This window comes from Hipposideros armiger, unplaced genomic scaffold (assembly GCF_001890085.2).
Source record: "Hipposideros armiger isolate ML-2016 unplaced genomic scaffold, ASM189008v1 scaffold_8, whole genome shotgun sequence".
Classification (NCBI taxonomy): Eukaryota; Metazoa; Chordata; class Mammalia; order Chiroptera; family Hipposideridae; genus Hipposideros; species Hipposideros armiger.
Genome location: NW_017731358.1, coordinates 8,540,812 through 8,560,831, shown reverse-complemented (window position 1 = coordinate 8,560,831; position 20,020 = coordinate 8,540,812). Strand labels below are relative to the sequence as shown.

The 20,020-nt window shown below is 42.5% G+C and overlaps 1 protein-coding gene across 2 annotated transcripts in view; it reads right to left on the bottom strand.

The window, feature by feature from the left end:
* The window catches only part of GPR156 (G protein-coupled receptor 156), an 82,398-nt gene extending 64,270 nt beyond the window's left edge, over positions 1 to 18,128 (bottom strand). The window contains exon 1 of one of the 2 annotated variants that reach the window (XM_019650587.1): positions 18,001 to 18,128. The gene's annotated coding sequence lies outside the window, so the exon portion shown is untranslated. Of the gene's footprint in view, positions 1 to 17,727; positions 17,790 to 18,000 lie in introns of those variants that run through there. The other variant, XM_019650596.1, reaches the window with a different exon arrangement.
* Positions 18,129 to 20,020: the final 1,892 nt, after the last annotated feature.

Sequence of the window (20,020 nt, the reverse complement as noted above, 5' to 3'; positions counted from 1 at the left end):
GTTAGGGTGTTGGAAGTAAATCTGGGACATCTTGTCATACCAGAAAATAAAAAAGGTACCAAAGACTACAGTCATGTCATGTCAAAAGGATACAGGAGTCAACTGGCTCCCCCACTGGCCAATGAGAGGATAATTTAATCATTAAAAAAAATAATAATTGTAATGTACTGAAACATATATGGCACGTAGTAGATGCTCAATTAATGCCTATTGAATGAATGAATGAATTTAGAATTGTAGGCATTAATAGGCTATTGTTGAGGGAGTGGTCTACAACAATGACTTAGTGGTTCTTCCATGAGAACACATGATATAACTTCTCTGCTTCTCAAGTATCAAGATAAGTTAACCTTCTTCTGGAACATTTGTACCTCATGAATAGTACGCTTCTCTCTTTTTTTGGCTGCTGGAAACTTCAGAATCAAATATGTAGTAACTGTGCAGTGTTAGGCTCTCTGGATCAACTTATCATCCTATTTTCCTTTTGTCCTGATTTCCTTACCTCTCTATTGTTCATCCCACTATATGTTTTATACTAAAAGCAGGGAAAAGAACAAAAGGAATGTTCCTATCCAATGTGAGCAAATATTGAAGTACCTCAGACTCAGGTTACCCACTGAGAGAGATAAGACACATGCAAATACATCAGAAATGTTATCTATTCAAATCACCATCACCAACAGCATTGTACTAGATGTTCGCTAAGGTTTCTTCTGGCACCACTGTTGTCTGAGGTATTAGCTCTCCATTAACTATGCTAATGTTGGCAGCAGATACATGGATAATTATAAACAGCAGGGAATGTAAAATGTATTTCTAATTACCTTTGAATGCATGTGTTATGTTCTGGTCGCAGTTTTACAAACATCCTGAATATGGGTCACTTGTACTAATAGTAAAATTCACTTCTATTCCCTGAATATATATACACTGCTTTTCGTGGGGGCGGCAGGCAGGCACAAGCAGGGAAGACTCCCCTAAGACTGCCTGCCACATAGACCCTCAACATAGAAGGTGGCTCACAGTTGTAAATACTTTCTAGGAGAGTATGGGCATGAGATCACGGTGGGAAAGTATTGCATATATAGGAAGAGATAGTTCAGTCAGGGAAAGAAGGTGAAGTCACAGAATGCTGGGGCTCGAAGAAATCTCAGCTATCATTAAGTCCAATCTCTTCATTTTAGGGTCAGGAAACAGCTCCGCAGAGGTTGAGAGGCTCAGGGTCCCATAGCGAGTGTAGGAACAGAATCTAGGTCTCCCAAGTCCAGTGCTCTTTCTATACTACTTTACAGGACCTTTAAAGGAAGTTATGGTTGGCCTTTCACCCATTTGGAACAGCTGGGGCAGAGGCTTGGGCTTGGGGAAGCAGGCACGGCCATAGACGTTAACAGCTCTAAGGCTTGGAAGTTTGTGGAGGAGTTCCAAGAGGGACGAGGAACACAGTAGAAGGGGAAAGACTATTCTCTTGGGAGAGTATAAGTTTTGGATCTTGTACATTTTCTCCCCAACAATTTAAAGTGGACTGAATTAATCTGTTTCTCAGAACCTCCGATTTGCCTCATAAAAGAGGGGGAGATGATGAAAGTTCCCTTTTAAAGCATCTGAAGTGCCTCCAGTTAAGTTTTCCCCATACTTTTATGGCTTCTGAATAACCACCCCCAGGACCCTGGAGCAGGGATTCTTTTTTTTTTTTTTTACTTTACTGGGGAACAATGTGTTTTTTCCAGAACCCATCAGCTCAAGATGTTGTCCTTCAATCTTGGTTGTGGAAGGCGCAGCTCAGCTCCAAGTCCAGTTGCCGTTTTCAATCTAGTTGCAGGGGGTGCAGCCCACCATCCCATGCGGGAGTCGAACCGACAACCTTGTTGTTAAGAGCATGCGCTCTAACCAACTGAGCCACTCAGCAGGGATTCTTGATTCACCAGAGGGAAGAGCAGGAGGAGGGGCAGTGGCTGCTCCAAACACATCCCTCTTAGGGGATTTTAAAAGCATAATGGAATCACTGGTGTCCCTTGGCAGGGGTGGGAGGTGGGTGGGGTGGGAGTAAGGAAAACAAACATAATTCATTCCCTTAGGCTAGTGTGGATCTTAAAGAAAATAAAGCTGTGGGATCCTTGGGCTTTGTATGAATTCTTGAACTATACCCCGATTCTTTTCTAATCCCTGTGTTCCAAAGCCTCTCCCTGCCTATGCTTCTCAGCCTGCAGTTGGTGATCTTCCCACAATATGGAGAACATTTTTGCTCAATATTACAGAAGACTGTACACAACCTTTTAGCTTCATATTACTTGTAGCTTTTCTGCTACTAACCCTGATTTCTCCCTTTGCTATACAGTGTTGAAACTTTTCTGGCTACTTGGTAGAATTATAATGAATCAGACAGGCTATTGGATTTGGTCCCCCACAGGATTTGGGAAATACTGTTGTAAATAGTAAGTTTACTATAAACAGTAGGTCACTTGAATACAGGGCACATCCCAGAACCCCTGGGCCAATTCAGCTCTCCAGCCCAGTACCTGGAGTTTGGCCTCACTTCACATATCCTAGGACCGCTGGGTATAATGAGTGGCATTGCAATGGACAAAGCAGAAGCTGCATTTAAGTCTCAGTTCCATCATTTTCTATCTGTGGCTTTTGTTAGTTACTTAACTTCTTCATTTCTTAGCTGCCTCAATGAAGTGAGGATAATGCTAACTATATCTCGTAAGTTTTGTTAGTGATTAATCATATGATGTATAGGATGTATGTAACCTATACATACTAGATCATCCATAAATATCAGCTTCTTTCATTTCCATGCAATAGAAGGGTCATCTGTACAGAAGACTTGGGGCACATAGCTGAGGTTATACATCGTGTTTCTCTAAATTTCCTGACAGAATCCCAAGTTCTGAACCATTAATGTATTTCTAACATGAAGAACAATGATCTTCATATGGTACCTAAAATCAGATTTTGTAAGAATAATGAATTACAGATCCCCAATAGTAGAGAACATATTCATTAATTCAATAAATATGATTGGGGCTGGCCGAGTGGCGCATTGATCAGGAGTTGGCTTGGGACGCCAGCTCTGAGCAGCAGGGCCCCGGTTCGGATCCCACATATGAGGGCCAGTGACACTGCGCTCTCTATAGCTAAGATGGTGAACAACAGCTTGACCTGGAGCTGGGCTGCCGAGAGTCGCTGGCGATGGCGTATGCTGCAGTGGGGCTGGCTGGCAGCTGGCGTGTGCTTTTGTGAGCTGCCATGAGCCACCGTGAGCCGCTGTGAGCTGCCGTGAGCAGCCATGCAATGGCCGGCGAGTGACTGCCTCACCCGGCAAGAGCACAATGATCGCAATACAGTGCAGAGATGTCCTCCACAACCAGATTGAAGAAAAAAGGACAGCAACTTGTCTGTTCCCCTTTCCTGATTTCCCAACGCTGTCCCCCTCCCCCAATTCCCCAATAAAAAAAATCTTTAAAAAAAACATTGATTGATCAACTATTATATTCTAGTCACTATGCTAAGAGCTAGGGATGTAGCATGGAACAAGCCAACATGGTTTTGCTCTAATACCTAGCACAGTACCTGGTACGTAGTAGGTGATCGATAACTATTTGTTGACGTGGACTCAGAGACATTTTCAAAATATACAGAATAGGAGTCCCAGACTCCTAGGAACAATCTTCAGGGCCATCTAGATATTCCTATACCTCAGGAGAAGCAGGAGGTTTGATTCACGAAGAAGGGCTGGAACATCCTCCCTGATGTCGCAGAAACCTCTCGTGCCTTCTGAGCCCTGCCCTGATCTATTTCTCTGACTTGCTCTGTACTCTCAGGTATAAGCCGACACCACCACACAAATTGGGCTGTCAGTCACTACTACCACATAGATGGATCCGAGAGACCTATTAATATTCCCCAGTATTGCCAGGACTGGAGTTGGGAATTTGAAAAAACAAAAACCAGCAACGTACTAAAACCCTCACCAACTTCCCAGAGCTGCATTGTTACCTAAAAGCACTTAGGTACTATTATGCAAATTATACGTGCTTGATTTCCATAAAAACCAGTCACAAATGTCAATTAGTGCTCATTAATATGCAATAAAATTCTCATTCAAAAACTATTAAGAGCCAAGAATGAATTCCACTTGGCTGCCCTCTTTTAATGAGAACTGCTGTGAAGAGTTCTATGCTATTACTCATCAGTGAAACAGTAAGGTGTCTCGACAAATCAAGTTCAGGCACTAGGAGGACCAGAGAGAATGATCATTTGTAGGTTTCAGCAGCTGGTTTTGGAAAACTCAAGTTTTATGCTGTTATAGTTGAGACCTCTGTCCTGTTCCGTACTCAGAACATAGGCTGAGTGATTTTGTTAATCTCTCTTGCAAACGGAGCCACGGTGATACTGAGCACTCTTTTAAAGGACATTTGCAACACAGTTGGAAAAAGGTAAATAAAACTTGGTTCCTGAGGGTCAGTCTGTTCAGGAGACTGAATGTTCTACTCCTCAAAGGAAGCAGAAATCCAAGGTCCTTGGAATTACTGGGGCTCATTTTTGAACGGCTGCCTAGTCAGAATTTTTATATGTGAATTTATAAGCTGTGTCTCTAAATTCCAGTTTCAGTTGGACATGGAATTTCTCTAAACTGTTGTTCACTGTTGCTGTGCAACCCAAGACACTTGTGTGAGACCATTTCAGGCTCTTTGAGGATAAAGATGAAAAATACAAGCTATCAACATTATTAAACTGTTCATCCAGCAGCCACTTTCTTAACAAACTGACCTAAACCTGGCCTAAAAGCAGGGAGTAGACAATAGCTTTCCTAAGTATAGTTTAACCCAGCGGTTATCACACTTTAGTGCACGTCAGAGTCATCTGGAGGGTTCCTTCCCCACCTCCAGATTTCTGACTCAGTAGGGCCTGAAAATTTGCATTTCTAATAAGTTCCCAGGTGATGCTGAAGCTGCTGATCTGGGAATCATGCCATGAGAACCCCAGTCCAGCTAAAGGAAATAAGTATAGGGCTTTCTGTGAGAGTTTAAAACACATAAACCCTTGGAATAACCTTTAACTTGTTACTCCAAGCTGCTGATTTTGATTGAGCTTGCACTGACTCTATAGATCACTTAGGGGAGAACTGCCATCTTAACAATATTGAGTTTTCTAACCCATTGTCTTTGTGAGCTCGGCTGCTATAACAAAATGCCATAGACTGGGTGGCTTATAAACAGCAGGAATTTATATCTCACAGCTCTGGAGGTGGTTGGAAGTCAAAGATCATGGTGCCAGCATGGTCAAGTTCTGGTGAGAGTCCTTTTCTAGTCGGCAGATGGCTGACTTCTTATATCCTCACATGATGGAAAGAATGCTACCTACCTCTCTGGCCTCTTCTTATAAGGGCACTAATCCCATTCAACAGGGCTCTACCCTCATGACTTAGCTCCCAAAGCTAATTTGTGATGCTTCCAAATACCATCACAACGAAGACTAGACATATGAATTTTGGGGGGACCCAAACATTTAGTTCATAGCACCCACAAACAAGGTACATCTCTCCATTTATTTAGGTTTTCTTTAATTTCTCTCAGAAAGGTTTTGTAGTTTTAAGTATATAGGTCTTGCATACTTCTTTTTTTTTAATTGGGGAATTGGGGGAGGGGAACAGTGTTGGGGAGTTGAGGAAGAGGGACAGACAAGTTGCTATCCTTTTGCTTTAGTCTAGTTGTGGAGGACGTGGCTTCACTGGCCCATGTTGGTATTATCATTGCGCTCTTCCCAGGTGAGGCAGCCACTCGCCAGCCATTGGACAGCCGCTCATGGCGGCTCATGGCAGCTCACGCCGGCTGCTAGCCGCTCATGCTGGCTGCCTGCCACTCACGGTAGCTCATGGCAACCCACTGCAGCAGGGGCTGCAGCCTACGCTATCACTGATGACTCATGGCAGCCCAGCTCCAGGTCGAGCTGTTGTTCACCATCTTAGCTGCAGAGGGTGCGGCATCACTGGCCCATGTGGGATCCAAACTGGCGGCCCTGCTGCTCAGAGCTCGCGCTCCCAAGCCAGCTCTAATCAACATGCCACTCGGCTAGGCCCCTACGTGCTGCTTTTGATACATGACTTTTCATTTTCATTTAGTACAAAATAATTTTTCATTTCCCCTTTGATTTCCTCTTTGACTCATAAGCTATTTTGAAGTGCACTGTGTAGTTTCCAAATATTTGAATATTTCTGTTATGGATTTTTAAATTTATTCCACTGTGGTCAAGAACATATTTTGTATGACTTGAATCCTTTTAAATCTATTGAGAATTGTTCTATGGCTCAGAACATGGTCTATCTTGATAAATGTTCCCTGTGCCATGAAAAGGAATGCATGTTTTGCTGCTGATGGTTATAGAGCTCTATATAGATCAATGAGGTCAAACTGATTGATTGTATTGATTCCTTCTTCTATATACTTAATTATTTTGTCTTCTTATTGCATCCATTGCTGAGAGAAAGCTAATGAAATTTTTCACTAAATTATAGATTTCTCTCTTTCTCCTTGGAGTCATATCATTTCTACTTCATGTATTTTGAAGTTTTGTTACTAGGTGCATAAATGTTTAATATTGTTATGTATTCCTGATAAATTGACTACTTTATCATTATGATTTTCCTTATCCATGGTAATACTCTTTGCAATCTACTTTATCTAATATTGCTACTCAGCTACATTTTGATTAGTGTTAGCATGGTAAATCTTTTCCATCCTTTTCTTTTAATCTATTTGTGTCTTTATATGTAAAGTGTGTTTCTTGTACATAGTATATAGTTGGCTTTGCTTTTTTACCCTATCTGGAAATGTCTGCATTTTAGTTGAAGTATTGAGATCATTTACATCTAAAGTAGTTATTGGTTTACATGTATCATATTGCTATTGTTTTTTATTTATCTCATCTCTTAATTCACTTATCTGCTTTCTGTTAGTCGAATTTCTGTGATTCCATTTTATCCAGTTTTGTTTATCCATTTTGTTGGCTTATTGGCTATACTTATTTTATTTTGTTTGTGATTATTTTCATGTTTATAGATACATCTTTAACTTATCACTGTCTAGCCCCAAGTGATATCATATCCCTTCACATATAGTAAAAGAACCTTACAACAAGATACTTCCATGTCTCCACTCCAGCCTTTGCGCTGTTATTGTCATATATTTCCTTTTACATATGTTATAAACCCCCGATACATGTTTTTGTTTCTTTTTTTAAACTACCAATTATATTTAAAAGAGGTTTAAATAATGAAAAAAGATCTTAATATATTTTCTCATGTTAAGTGCAGCTCTCTCCTCTCCAATACTCTGTCCTACAAGCTCCAGCTGCCTTGGTCTCCTTAGACTTGAAACTGTCTTGTCAACTCAGGGAGTCTGAATTCTTTCTTTTTGTACCATATTCTAGAAACTGTATCTTGGTATGCCTGCTTTTGTTTTGTTTTGTTTCACTGAATATCAGAAACCATGTATTAAAAATATAGAGACTCTGGATCATTTTCTCTTCTCTAATGAATAAGTTCTTCATCTCCTACCAGAGTGTTAAAATAAAAACAGGTTACTTTAATCTAATTAGCGACTAATCTGATTGGGGATTGGATTTCAATTTTTTTATAAGACCAGGTCTATTACTGGGCTAACTCCTTAGGCACAGTCCTTCAGGAGTCCCAAATGAAAGCGTAGGGTGTTTTTATTAGTCAGGGTGCTCCAGAGAAACAGGACAAATATTTTTATATATAAACAAAAGAGATTTGTTATAAGGTTTTGGCTCATGCAATTATGGAGGCTAAGACTCAGGAACTGCCATCCGCAAGCTGCAGACTCAGGAAAGCAATGGTGTATTTTGAAGGCCTTGAGAGCCAGACAGCCTGAGTCTGAAGGCCTGAGAAACAAGAGTACCAAGAACAGGAGAAAAATCAATGTTCCAGCTCAAGCAGTCACGTAGAGAAATTTCAACTTTCCGCTGCCTTTTTGCTCTACTCAGGCTCTCAACAGATTGGGATCATGCCCACCCTCCTTGGGGAGGGCTAACTGCTTTACTCAGCTCATGAATTCAAATGCTGATCTCTTTCAGAAACACCCTCATAGATACACCCAAAAATAATGTTTAACGAGATATCTGGCTATCCTGTGGCTCACTCAAGTTGACACATAAAATTAACCATCACAGTGTTTTTCAGGCCTTTTTTTTTTGGTGGACCCCACACTCCAATTTTTATCTGTAAAAATTTAACAATTTAACAATTAGCTTTGATTAGCTTCTTCGCTTTTCAGCACCTGCTTTCTGTTTGGCTTTTTAACCTCTTGGTCTGTGCTACTTATAAATTAGTGAAGAACTTAGAAGGAAAATTGTTCAGATCATTGGCATCATTTCTCTGTGCCTCTTTTCTTTCTGTGATCATGGCTTCTCATGTCCTGGCTCATTTAGTATCCTTTAATTCCTTTTTTTTTTCCTCCCCGGCCTTATCAGACTATAGAATGTTCTGCTCAGCTTTTCTGACTTTTATAATATCTCTTTTTTTGCTTGGGTTCTTAGCTTCTCCTCAGGTGCTACTTAATAAATGGTAACTGTATCAAGGGAAAAAACAACCTAGAATGTGAAATATCCTGTGAGTTTCTGTTCTTTCTAAGGTCTTAGCTTTTAAGTCCTGACTGTCTTAGTAGGTCTATATGCCTTCAAGTATTTTTTTGAATCTACGAGTCCTCCATGGTAGCAATGGTCTACTATTGGGTAGTCCAATGTCTTGTGCTATGTTTAACCTTAAAAATTATTTACCAAGCTCTTTAAAGATAATGTTTACACTACAGACACAAATGGCAGTGCAAACAGTATAAGATATAGTTATTCATACTATTAACTATGACACTAATTAACATACATTATAGAATCCCTAAGTTATAAAAGACAAACCTGTTATAGGGACTGGTTACTATCATTATTACTGGTCAGTGCATATTTGAAAATTAAAAGTTTATGTAAAAGAATGTGTTAACACAAAAGTTAATGCTTATTTTGGAGATTTATAGTTGTTGAAACTAAAGTTCAAGTTTCTTCTTAGAAATTAATTGCAATAACTTCTATCCTGGTTTTCTTTTCATCCTTTAGTTTTCAATCTTGGACACAGAAATCCATTTCCAAGCTACTGAGTAAAAACTGCAGCACTTGTTACAGGACACAACTGCAAAATGTCTGCCACAGGACGTCGTAATTTCTTTTCCTCTGCTTAGCTAACATTTGTATTCTGAACACAGACTCACAACTGGGTTTCTAATGTGGATTAGAGATCACAGATTTCTATAAAATGTCCACCAACTCACAGGCCCATTGGTCACACAGCAGCCTTCAGCTGAGAATTTTTAAATCTCATTTACTTCTTGCTATTTTGTCAGCTCACTTTTTATATTTCACTTATTTGTACTCACCAGCTTCCCTTAACGCTTCTCTGATATTTTTTCCAGCCCTGGTGTGGTGGGGAGTCCTACTCCTCTCTTGTCTGGTGAACCAGACTGAAGTTTAAATCCAAACAAGAGCAAAGCTATTATAAAAATGAAAGCCATGTACTCCCGGGAAGCCCGCTCCTAAACCTAGTTTGCTAAAATCATTTGTTTAAAAATGTTCGCATCTGTTGCTTGGCACTGATCCTTAAGCTCCAAGACCCCTACCTTCTTAACTAATTATCCTCATGTCAAGTAATCAGTTGTAGTTGATGGACTATATACTCATAAAAGCCCCCAAATCCCTCCAAATAGAGGGAGAACACTGGGATAGAATCAAAGAACTTTTCTCAATCCAACTATTAAAGAAAGGGCATAACAAAAACCATAGCAGATATGGCGGGCGTTGTGAGAAAGATTGTAACAGCCTTTTCTCTCTGAACCCTTCCTCTCCCTCAACCCCCTCTCCCGCAATGACCAAACTGCTCCTGCTACAAATGAAGACCATGTATAATTCCACAGCATGGAATAAATGAGCAAGGCGGGAATTGTAAACAGTCTGGCCAACCAGAAGCAACAGAGACACAATGCAACCCAGATATGCAGACCCTGTTCCCCACTGAGCTGATATAATCCACACTTGGCAAGGATGAGTTCACACTGCAGGGCTCTGCTACCTCAATACGCAGGCTCCCCTTGAGAAAGGCGGTGGGAGAGGGGAGAGAAAGACAAAAGGAGAGAGAGAAACAAGTGTAGGGGAGGCCCACAGTGAGCATTAAAATTGTGAGTATTCCTTTTGACACAGAAATGCCAACCTGGGGACTCTTTCTATGGAAATACAAACCAAAGTGTAAGGATAACTGTAGAATGTTTATTGTGGTATAATTTATTGTTGTAAAACGCTGTAAGAAAAACTGGAATATCTACCAATACAGAAAGAGTGGGAAAAATTATGGGACTTCCTACAAAGGAATATTAGGTAGCTATTAAAAAGAATAAACTGTATCTTTAATTAAATGTATATATCTAGAATGATATACATTTAAAAAATCTACGGGTAGCTTTCATTTGATAATAAATCAAATGAAACAAATAACAGAGTAACTGGTATTATATGAAATATAATACCGTCTACAAAGGAAATAAAAAATAACTCTACGTATGTTTGTTTCAACATACAAAAGGAGTGAAGGAATTGACACTGAACTTTTAACAGTGGTTTTGTCCGGAAGGCAGAAGAGAGAGGAGGTAGAGGTTAACAACATTTTCTTTACATATTGCTGTCTTACTAGACTTGTTATAATGAGTGTGTATTACATTTATAATTTAAAAATGCAATACATTTAAAATATAGAAAGGATTTGAGACTTTAATAATTACAGATAATATTACAAGTAATGCTAGACCCCAGGGTTGAGTGGGGTGTGTAGTTCTCTGGCATTGGCTCTAAATCCATCCTGGCGGGTAGAGGTATAATGAACAGTAACTTCTGCTCTGGGAGACAGGCCTCGCCTTGGGTTCCTCAACAGAAGCCAATTAAAGCAAAGCCTTCATAGTGCCTCTGGAAAAGGCTGGTGGTTGTGAAACGAAAACTACATTTGCCTCTCCAAATCCTCAGCCACACAACTTCCCAAGGGGCCTCCTGAGCCAGTGAGCAGCAGGCAGAGGCATGGATGAGAATAGAACAGGCTTTTGTCTGGGAAAATCCCACTACTCCAACTACTGACAGCCTCTGTTGGCTCCTGTTCCATACTTCAGAGATGAGATGCACGAGGCTGGCCCAGCTGCTGCAGGGATACATATTCAAGTCTGTGGGAAAGATGCTGCCACCCAGCTTTGAAGTTCTATGTTAGCACTTTGGTGGAAGAACCTTTAAGGGCCACTGAAAGCCAGCTGTGGGCCTTCCAGTTGTTTCCCACAGGATGGCATTAAGGCCATGGAGGTGTGACAGTTGGCTTAGTAGTTGTAATTTGGTTTCAGGCTAATAGAAGCTTCCAGATCTTCTGGTGGGCAATAGAGATATGCCAGTCAATAATAAAGAGAATAATATGCAGAAGCTAGCAGCCTGTGAAGAATTATCTTTTTTGATCATTACTTCATCTTCCAACATCTGTTTTCCCTTTATGTACAATCCTCTTCTCCTCAACCAATGCCTCTTCTTCTAGCTCCCTACTTAACTTCTTTAACAGATTTTTTTACTTAATGTTTTCCTGGTTATCACAGAAATGCTTGCTACAGCAATCATGGAAAATATGGGTAAGTTTAAAAAAGAAAAAATTATCATTTTATAATCCCACTGCTAGCTGTACTTTGGAATAGTTTCTTCTTATCTTTGTCCTTACCTTTTAAAATAGGTCTGTGTTTGTGTATTCATGGCTTTGCAAGGGTAGATGAATGTCTCACGTATTATGAATATTATATTATAATATTATGAATGAAAATGAGAAAATGTGTGGAAGTGTGAACGGGGGGTTAGACAGCATATGACTGCTGTTATCTGCATGGCTGTGGTATGGCTATGCGTTCTGGTGGGTCAAGTCTGTATTAATATTCCTCAGGCTGACTGTGACAGCAGCCTTCATGTGTCGGCCTTTCTGCTCTTCTCACAGCTGCCTTGGAAGTCAGCAATATGTGCAGGTAAAGATTCCCATGGGTGGTTATTTGATCTTCTTTCCTCTAGTAGTATTTCACTTGCAGATAATTGGGTACCTAGGATCCCAGCAGGTCACTACTCTCTTTCCTTTCCTGTCTCCTGCTATTTATTATGTTTCCCGCTTGCTCTTTACTTGCTCTTCTGGGTTTATCCTAACAGCAACTAAAAGCAGGTGGCCATCGCCAGCCTGGGCGCAATCATCACCGAAGTGTCCATTTGGAAAAGGTACTTGTGTAGGCATGCATTCTGTTCACCTGTTCGGAGGAAATACTACAGCTAATGTGGCCCCTGGGAGACTCTACTCCACACAGAAAATTAGGAATATCTTAGCTTACAGCCAAGAAGGATCGTGTTGGTCTGGAATCTAGCCAGATCGACACTTCAGGCCTTACCACACCTTCAGTCCAGACTAAACCTTGAAGACCTTACCATTTTCCTAGTTAAGACATGTGCTCCTGCCTTCTCTCTCCAGGTCTCCCCAGTTACCCATGGAAAATCAGGATGGAGAGCTGGCAGTGCTAACTGATACTCTGACTTTCCAGGATAGACAGATGGCAATGGGAAGGCCCAGAGCATTGATTCCTGGGCGTTCCCAATATCGCTCTGGACCAAGTACCCACGGCAACAAGACAGCAATTCCAACCAGCAAGGCCCTGGGCAGAATATGGTTTCTCTAAGAGGACTTCCCATGCCCTTTCTTGTCCTTACCCCAAGAAATCCCTTCTCCCCATCAGAACTCCAGGGCTTTCTAGCTAATCTCTATATATGTAAAGCTCCTCACTGCAGCACTGAGGACTGACTTCCCCAGAGCCATCACTTCTACAATTATCTCTTAGCACAAACATCATGAAGTGTAGATGACTGATAGGCTTTGCATCCCTCCCAACCTCCCTTCCTATTTTCATTAAGAGTTAAAAAAAAAAAATCCTGGGGATACTTTTGAATAGGAACCTGCAATCTGAAGGGAGAACATATGTGGGAGGTGGCTGGGCAGTCCTGTCTATGGGTTATCAATCTGTATGACCTCAACCCTCTCTAGTCACTGCCTAGTAGCCTGGTCAAAGCAGGCCTGAGTTCTGCAGGGATGGTCTGCCAGCCTCATCTCTTAGTCCTCTGCTGCCTAGCAACCCACGTCTGAAGTATACTGACCCAGATTTGGGTTCAGGTGATAGAGGGGTACTTAGACCCTCTCAACTCCCTCCACTGAGGCAAAGTGGCCATGAAGGAGATCAGAGGATGCAGCACGTAGCCTATGAATTCAGTTTGACTCAGAGCATTCTGAGTCACATAATTGTTATGGGGGGCAAAAAGGTGGTTGGTAAGGCCTGTTTCTGGTCAGTCCCAGGAGTATCCTGAATGAATCTCACCCCTCTCTTGTTTACTGCCTTTAGACCGTACAAAGTCTCTAGACTGGACTGGTAACAGGAGAATATTCTGGAAGTACCTTGGATATGAACAGATCTCAAGGCCTTGCCTGGGCTGGATGCACCTCCCAAGAATTGCTCAAAATCTGACCCAATCTCTGGTCAAAAGTTACGTGGTTCCCCACAACAAACAGACTAAAGTCAACACTCTGGTGTCCTTGACAAGCTGGCCTTTAGGTGTCCTGTTTTATTTTATTGAAAACCTGTCCTTACCTGACCCTTCCCCCTTACTCAAGCCACACTAGCACTTTGGCCATGACTCAAATATCTGCTCAAGTTATTCTCTTTCAGAAAATGCCCTACCTCACCACAGCTGCCAATCAAAGAGCCACGCCTCCTTCAGAACTTGATTCAAAAGGTGCTTCTTCTTTAAAGGAAAATAACAATTCCCCTTGAAATAACTATCTCTGTACCTCACACTTAGAAACCCTGGCTCACCTCCACCACTTCTCCCATATTTTCATAGCAGGTGTGATAATTATAGCACCCAGCATAGTTGTCTGGTATAGGCCTTGTCTACTCAGTGTCAAAGGAACTGTGTGTTGTCCCTACAAGGCTGATTTCTTCATTCTTCTAGTTGTAATTAACACATTCCATCTCAATTAATCTCTCCTCACTCCAACAAGCTCTTTCTCACTATCCCCTCTGGATTCACAGCTTTAGGGGTACTATATTAACAGGCCCTTCTTTTTCCAATCCATTTTCAACAGCACATGCAACCTTTCTCCTGATCCAGACACTATTCATGCCCATTTTTCTGTGTGCTCATTCTCCTCCAGCCCTAGCAAGCAGGGTGCTCTGCAAGGTGGGGTTCAATAACACGGGGTGTTCTCTGGCCATATCATCTATCTCTGTCTGGGTACCTCATGATTATGACAAGTGTCTCAGAAAAACACCTTGAGAAGTCTAGATGGAAAACAGTGCCCTGTGGAAACATAAATATTTTATCAGGCTATGAACAAGACTCTTGCTCATAAATATTTAAACTCTTCGATAGCATAATGCTCAGTGGCTGATAAGAGTCAACTTGTACAGGGGTGGAGGAGGAGGGGAATACAACAGCAAAGGCAGCAGGCATTCTACAGAGTCTCTTTTAAGGATCTAAAAATACTGACAGTGTATCTTAGGGCTTTCCAGTTTGCATGGACACTCATTTTCCAAGTGCTCCCTCTCCGCAGTGGGAGGTAGGTCAGGGCCCAGTGGAGCTGTCTAGAAAAGGTGCTTGCTGGGCTGCAGGCAGGCTGCCACACCAGTCACAACCCTCACAGCCTTGCCATACATCTCTCTTAGCACTGGGGCACAAAAAAGATTTTCAAATAAAGTGCCTAGGGCTCAACATGAGGCAGACCCTATAATGGAAGGTTTATTTAAAATAGTCCCAAGCTGCCACGAGCTGCCAACGGGTGGCTGGATGGCAACTGGACTTGGAGCTGAGCTAGCTGCGCCCTCCACAGCTAGGATTGAAGGACAACAACTTGGCTGTTCCCCTTCCCCAATGCCCCAATAAAATCTTCAAAAAATAAAATAAAATAAAATAATCCCAAGCTGGAAACAATGCAAGTATCCATCAGTAAGAAAATGAATAAACACATGGTAGAGATTCATGCAGTGGAATACTACCTTGGAATAAAAAGAAATGAATAACTGCTATACTTAATAACATGAATGCATCTCACAGACATTATGCTGTGCAAAAAGAAGCCAGACATAAAAGTACATATCATGTGAATTCAAGTATATGATGTTCAGGAAAGTAAAACTAATCTATGATAACTGAAATCATAATAAAAGTTGCTTCTGGATGTTCGGGGTGACTAGAAAGGGGCATAGGGAAATTTCTGAGACTAAAATTTTTTGTATCTCTTTTGGGATGTGTATTTGTCAAAACTGGCCCAGCTTCTAACACAGGATTCAGCTCAGAAGCGCCATGAGGATAAAAGAGGCCACTGGTCTCCAGGATCATCATTTACCTATAAAATATTGATTGATTTGAATTATCTAAAAGGACTTCTAGTGTTTTGCCAAGGGTTCTGCAACCCTTATGGGAGTCAATGCCTTGTTTGTGTCATTTATCGAATGAATCCAACGGTTCTTTATTAATTGCTTACAATATGCCAAACAATATGCCAAACAGAAACACAGTCACGAATACAACAAACATTTCTTGTCCTTACGGAGCTTATATTTGAATGGGGGCCATATAGACAACTAACAAAGAAACATATATACTATATAATGCCAGGTAATGATAAGTGCAAGGAAGAAACCAAGCAGAGTCAGAGAACAGGGAGTGACAAAGGGCTGTTTTGGATCTGGGGACGCCTGATGGAAGAGGTCACATTTGAAAAGGGACCTGACTAAATTGAGGAAAGAAGCAGTGCAAGTATCCGAGGAAAGAGTGTTTAGGCAGAGGGAAGAGCAAGGGAGGGGAGCGTGGCAGCATAGGAGGTCAAACAGGCCAGAACATATAGGGCTTGGATAAGCCCGGGAAGAGGGTTGGATTTTATTCAAAGTGTAAAAGGGAAACCACTGGAGAGTGTTAAACAGCGGAGTGATATAATCCAACTGAAGTTTTAAGACTGGGAAAAAGGAGGCAATTAAGAGATTGCCTAGGATTCTTAGGGAAGAGTCAGAAGAATAAAGTCCTTATTTTTTCCCCTCAAGATCTTAATATCCTTCACACATCTATTTCTTAACCACCTTCTGATTCAAGCTCTGTCCAGGTCCAGATCACATATGTCTGGATTCCAAACTCTGATTTTTTTATTAACAAGTTTATGTCTCAAGATAGTTATAAGTTGATAAAAAGAGAGGTAGGTAACTTTTCTGTATGTCTGAAATTTTTCATAATAAAATGTTGGAGGAAAAAAAGGTAGGGATTCACATATTTATCAAGCAAAAGTCATCAGCAACTAAATATTAATGTTGTGGTTCTCAACACCCTTTCTGCAAAATAAAGGCTCTGATTTTTAACTAAAGGTAGAACATTTCTTTCAATTTTCAAATCCAACTTCTTTGCCCAAGACTGTCCACATTCCATGGTCTCTGTGGCATGGCAGAGTCTCTGTGCTTCTCTATTCTTTCCCCCTACCCCCAATTACTCTTTGAAAACCTACAAGGGAGTAGAATAAAATGTGAATGGTGGGGGACATACTTTTCAGAAAAGTCCTCATACTCCCTCCCCCAAGCCCATCTGGAAATGCCCTTATGGTCAAAGGACAACAAAATATAAAAACCCTCATCAAGAAACTAACTGTTAAGCATCTATTGTCCTTCCCAGAGAATTTCTTTCCCTCAATCATTATTCTCCCACTCTTTAAAGAGCCTTCTAGGCTGGAAGTCAGTAGCTTCATCCCACCTACCCCCTGGGTCTCTCCTAGACCACAATTCTGCTTTCACTAGACTTGAAGTTCTCTATCCCCAGGCTACCATAACTCTGCCTCTGACCAGGCTCAACTTTAGACTTTATTGAGGAGCAGAGAGAAGCTAAAAGCTGGTGGCAGAAGAGAAAAGGGAAATACAGGCAGCACTCCAGAGACAACAGTGGCCCTGAAGTGGAATTATACTGGCAAAATGGGGATCAGAGAGCCAACTCCCCCCTCCCAAGAGATCCCTAATTCAAGCAAAGTCTGCCAAGGCATTTTATTCTTCAGACTCAAGCTGCCTTACACTATAAATGATCACTTTTGCAGCCACTTACCTCCACACCCCTTTGCTCCAACTGCAGCAAAGGAAGAAGCAGCTACTGTTTTGCAAGCCTGGCCACTACCCACCCTGCAGGGGGGCCTTCTATGTTACATTTCACCATTGGTGGAGAAAAATAAAATCGTTTTCCTTTGCAGGCCTTGCTGCCTAATACAACTATATCAACAATGTTTCCAGCTTTTGATTCCTACCTGAAAATCTTTCCTTTTATGTAGGGATGCAATAATACAATGTTATCTTCCATACCCTGGTTTAAAGGACTACACCAGGAAAGACATTTCATTGTAGGCTAGGACATAATTTGCCTATTACTCATGCAATGCATTTACCTAGAAAACCAACAAAGGGAACAGTGAGATCATCATGTCACGACTTCTCTCTCCACATATTTCTATTGTGAAATGTTAACAACAAAACTCGATTCTAAAAAAAAAAAAAACTTCAAGGTTGGTACCCTGCAATTGCGCATGTATACCTCGATACATACCATTCAAACACCGAGTTCTAACAAGTTGCCCCGAGTTTCTGAGAGCTAAGTTGCAAACGGGCGCTTGCCAGGATACAAGGATGCTTCATCTCTGGGGTGACTCTTCTCAGCCCAGAACAAGGCAGTTGGACAGACCGCAGTGCAATAAAACTTTCTGCATTCAGGACTTCACTGTTCCGGTGAGGGAGCCCACCCTACCTGCCACCCTGCACTCTTGGGTGAACTTGCCCCTACAAGGCAGGCTGGGGACAAGTTCAAGGGCGCGCTGCTCACCTTATCAGGTCCCCGACGGCCGAGAATCGCCAAGCTCGCGGCTGTAGGCGGGACGCCCATGATGCCTGGGTCTCTCTCGGGTTCGCGGGACTGGATGGGAAGCAGAGGGGCGGGGGCAGGGCCAGGGCCGGGAGCCGCGCCCATCGCCGCGCTGGCCGCGGGGCGTGGAGGCGGCGGGACGGCGGCGCCGGCCCCTGCGGTCTGCGCGGGCGTGGGGTGCCCCGCGGGGGTAGGAAGCCCTGGCGCTCCGGGGGAGACGTCGGTACGACTTGGACCGCTCAGGGACCCGCGGACCGATGCGCCGTGCTTTCCTCCAACCGCGCGCGTCTTTCTCCCCGCTCCGCCGCGGAGTCCCCGGGGGCAGCCCCGCCTCCGGGCGCCCTGCTCCGACCCTCCCTCTGTGGGTGCTTCCCTGCGGCGCCCTTTCCCGGGCTTCAGGCCAGCGGCTGCGCCAAGAGCTGGACCCCGCGGCCGTGGAGCCAGCCTTAGGTTCGGGTTCCCAACAGGCCAGCAGCAGGACTCTAAGGATTCTATGCAAATGTTCATTTTTTATTTCTGGGGTGAAGTTACCAATTTGTGTCCTTATTTTATACTCTCTGGATTTTCCAAATTCTTTACGTTGAGCTTCATTTATAATCAGAAAGACAAGAACGTTACTTTTTTCCCCCGGAATGCTAAAAGGAAGCCACAAACAAGATGCCCACCCATTAAAAATATGTGTGAGCCTTTTGTTTAAGACGCCCTGAAGAAGTCACAGGGTGAGAGATCTGGAAAGGGTCTTGGGAATCTATTTAGACTTTTCGTATTTTCATTTATTTAAAAATAGCAGACGTATTTTTATGCTGGTTAGGAAATCCCACATTTTCCTGACTGCCTTGCGGAAACCCTTGGCTGGCGAAGGGGTTAAGAGAGGAAAGCCACGTGCGGCCGCTCCCACTCCCAACAGGACGGTAGTGACATTCTTAGATGTCGTAGGCACGATGTTACCCAAAAGAATTCTCTTCACGGAAAGGTTCTACTGAGGACGAAAATAAGAGGAAATAAGGATAGCAAGGGTTGCCTCAAGGCAGTGAGCAAAAAGCTGGATTTCCCAAGAGTAAGAGTTAATGTCTGAGATTTTACCCAAGACTTTCCAGAGCTCTCATGCTAGATAGCAAGACCCCTTAACTGGGAATGTGCAGAAACTGAGGGGAAGGGGGATTTAATCTTACGCGGGGTTTGCTCTAGTTAAGAAGGTTTGTGGGTTCATCTTTTCCTTAGAACAGCTGATCTCAGAGACCAGAATCAGATCTGTTCTGTCGTTCTAGATTGAGGAGTTCTGATCTCTGTGATGGTCTGACCCCTCAGGATTTCTCAATGGGCTCTTTATTCTCACCATCCCCTCTATATTCTGCAAGATCTTTCTTTGAATGTGGTTCCCACCTCTAATCCCACTGTTCTCTTTCTCAGATTGGAGTATCCCCAACCCCTCAGTAGCCAGGCACAGAAGGTTTTTCATCTTTCGCCAGGGCCTGCCCTGTTTACCTCAGAAATGATTCTGGCGTTTCCCCCCTCCTCTGCATTCCCACGTTGCTGCTCTTGTACTTTGATTACCTTGGGCCGAATCATTTTAATAGTTTCCTAACTGGTTTTCTTGCCTTCTGTCTCTCCCCACCCCCAACACAGACCTAAGAATGTCACTCTCCTGACAAAACAAACAAAACATTCCCCCGACCCCTTACACACACACACCTGCTTAGCTCCCCTCTGCAGCTGGAATACAGCCTAGACTGCTTACACAATTCGGAAGCAGCTTACCTTTCTTTCCAAGCTTCTGTCCACTCAACACCTGTGTTCCATTTATACTAAGCCAGGCCGCTTGCCATTCTTTGAATACACCCTGGTTTTCTAATGCCCCTGTTTATTTTGCTCACTCTGGTCATTTATCCTGGATTTCTCTTTATCCCCATCTTTACCTATTGAATTGCTCCCAAGCCTTCAAGATCCAACTCAAATACCTTCTCCTTTAACGAATTTCTTC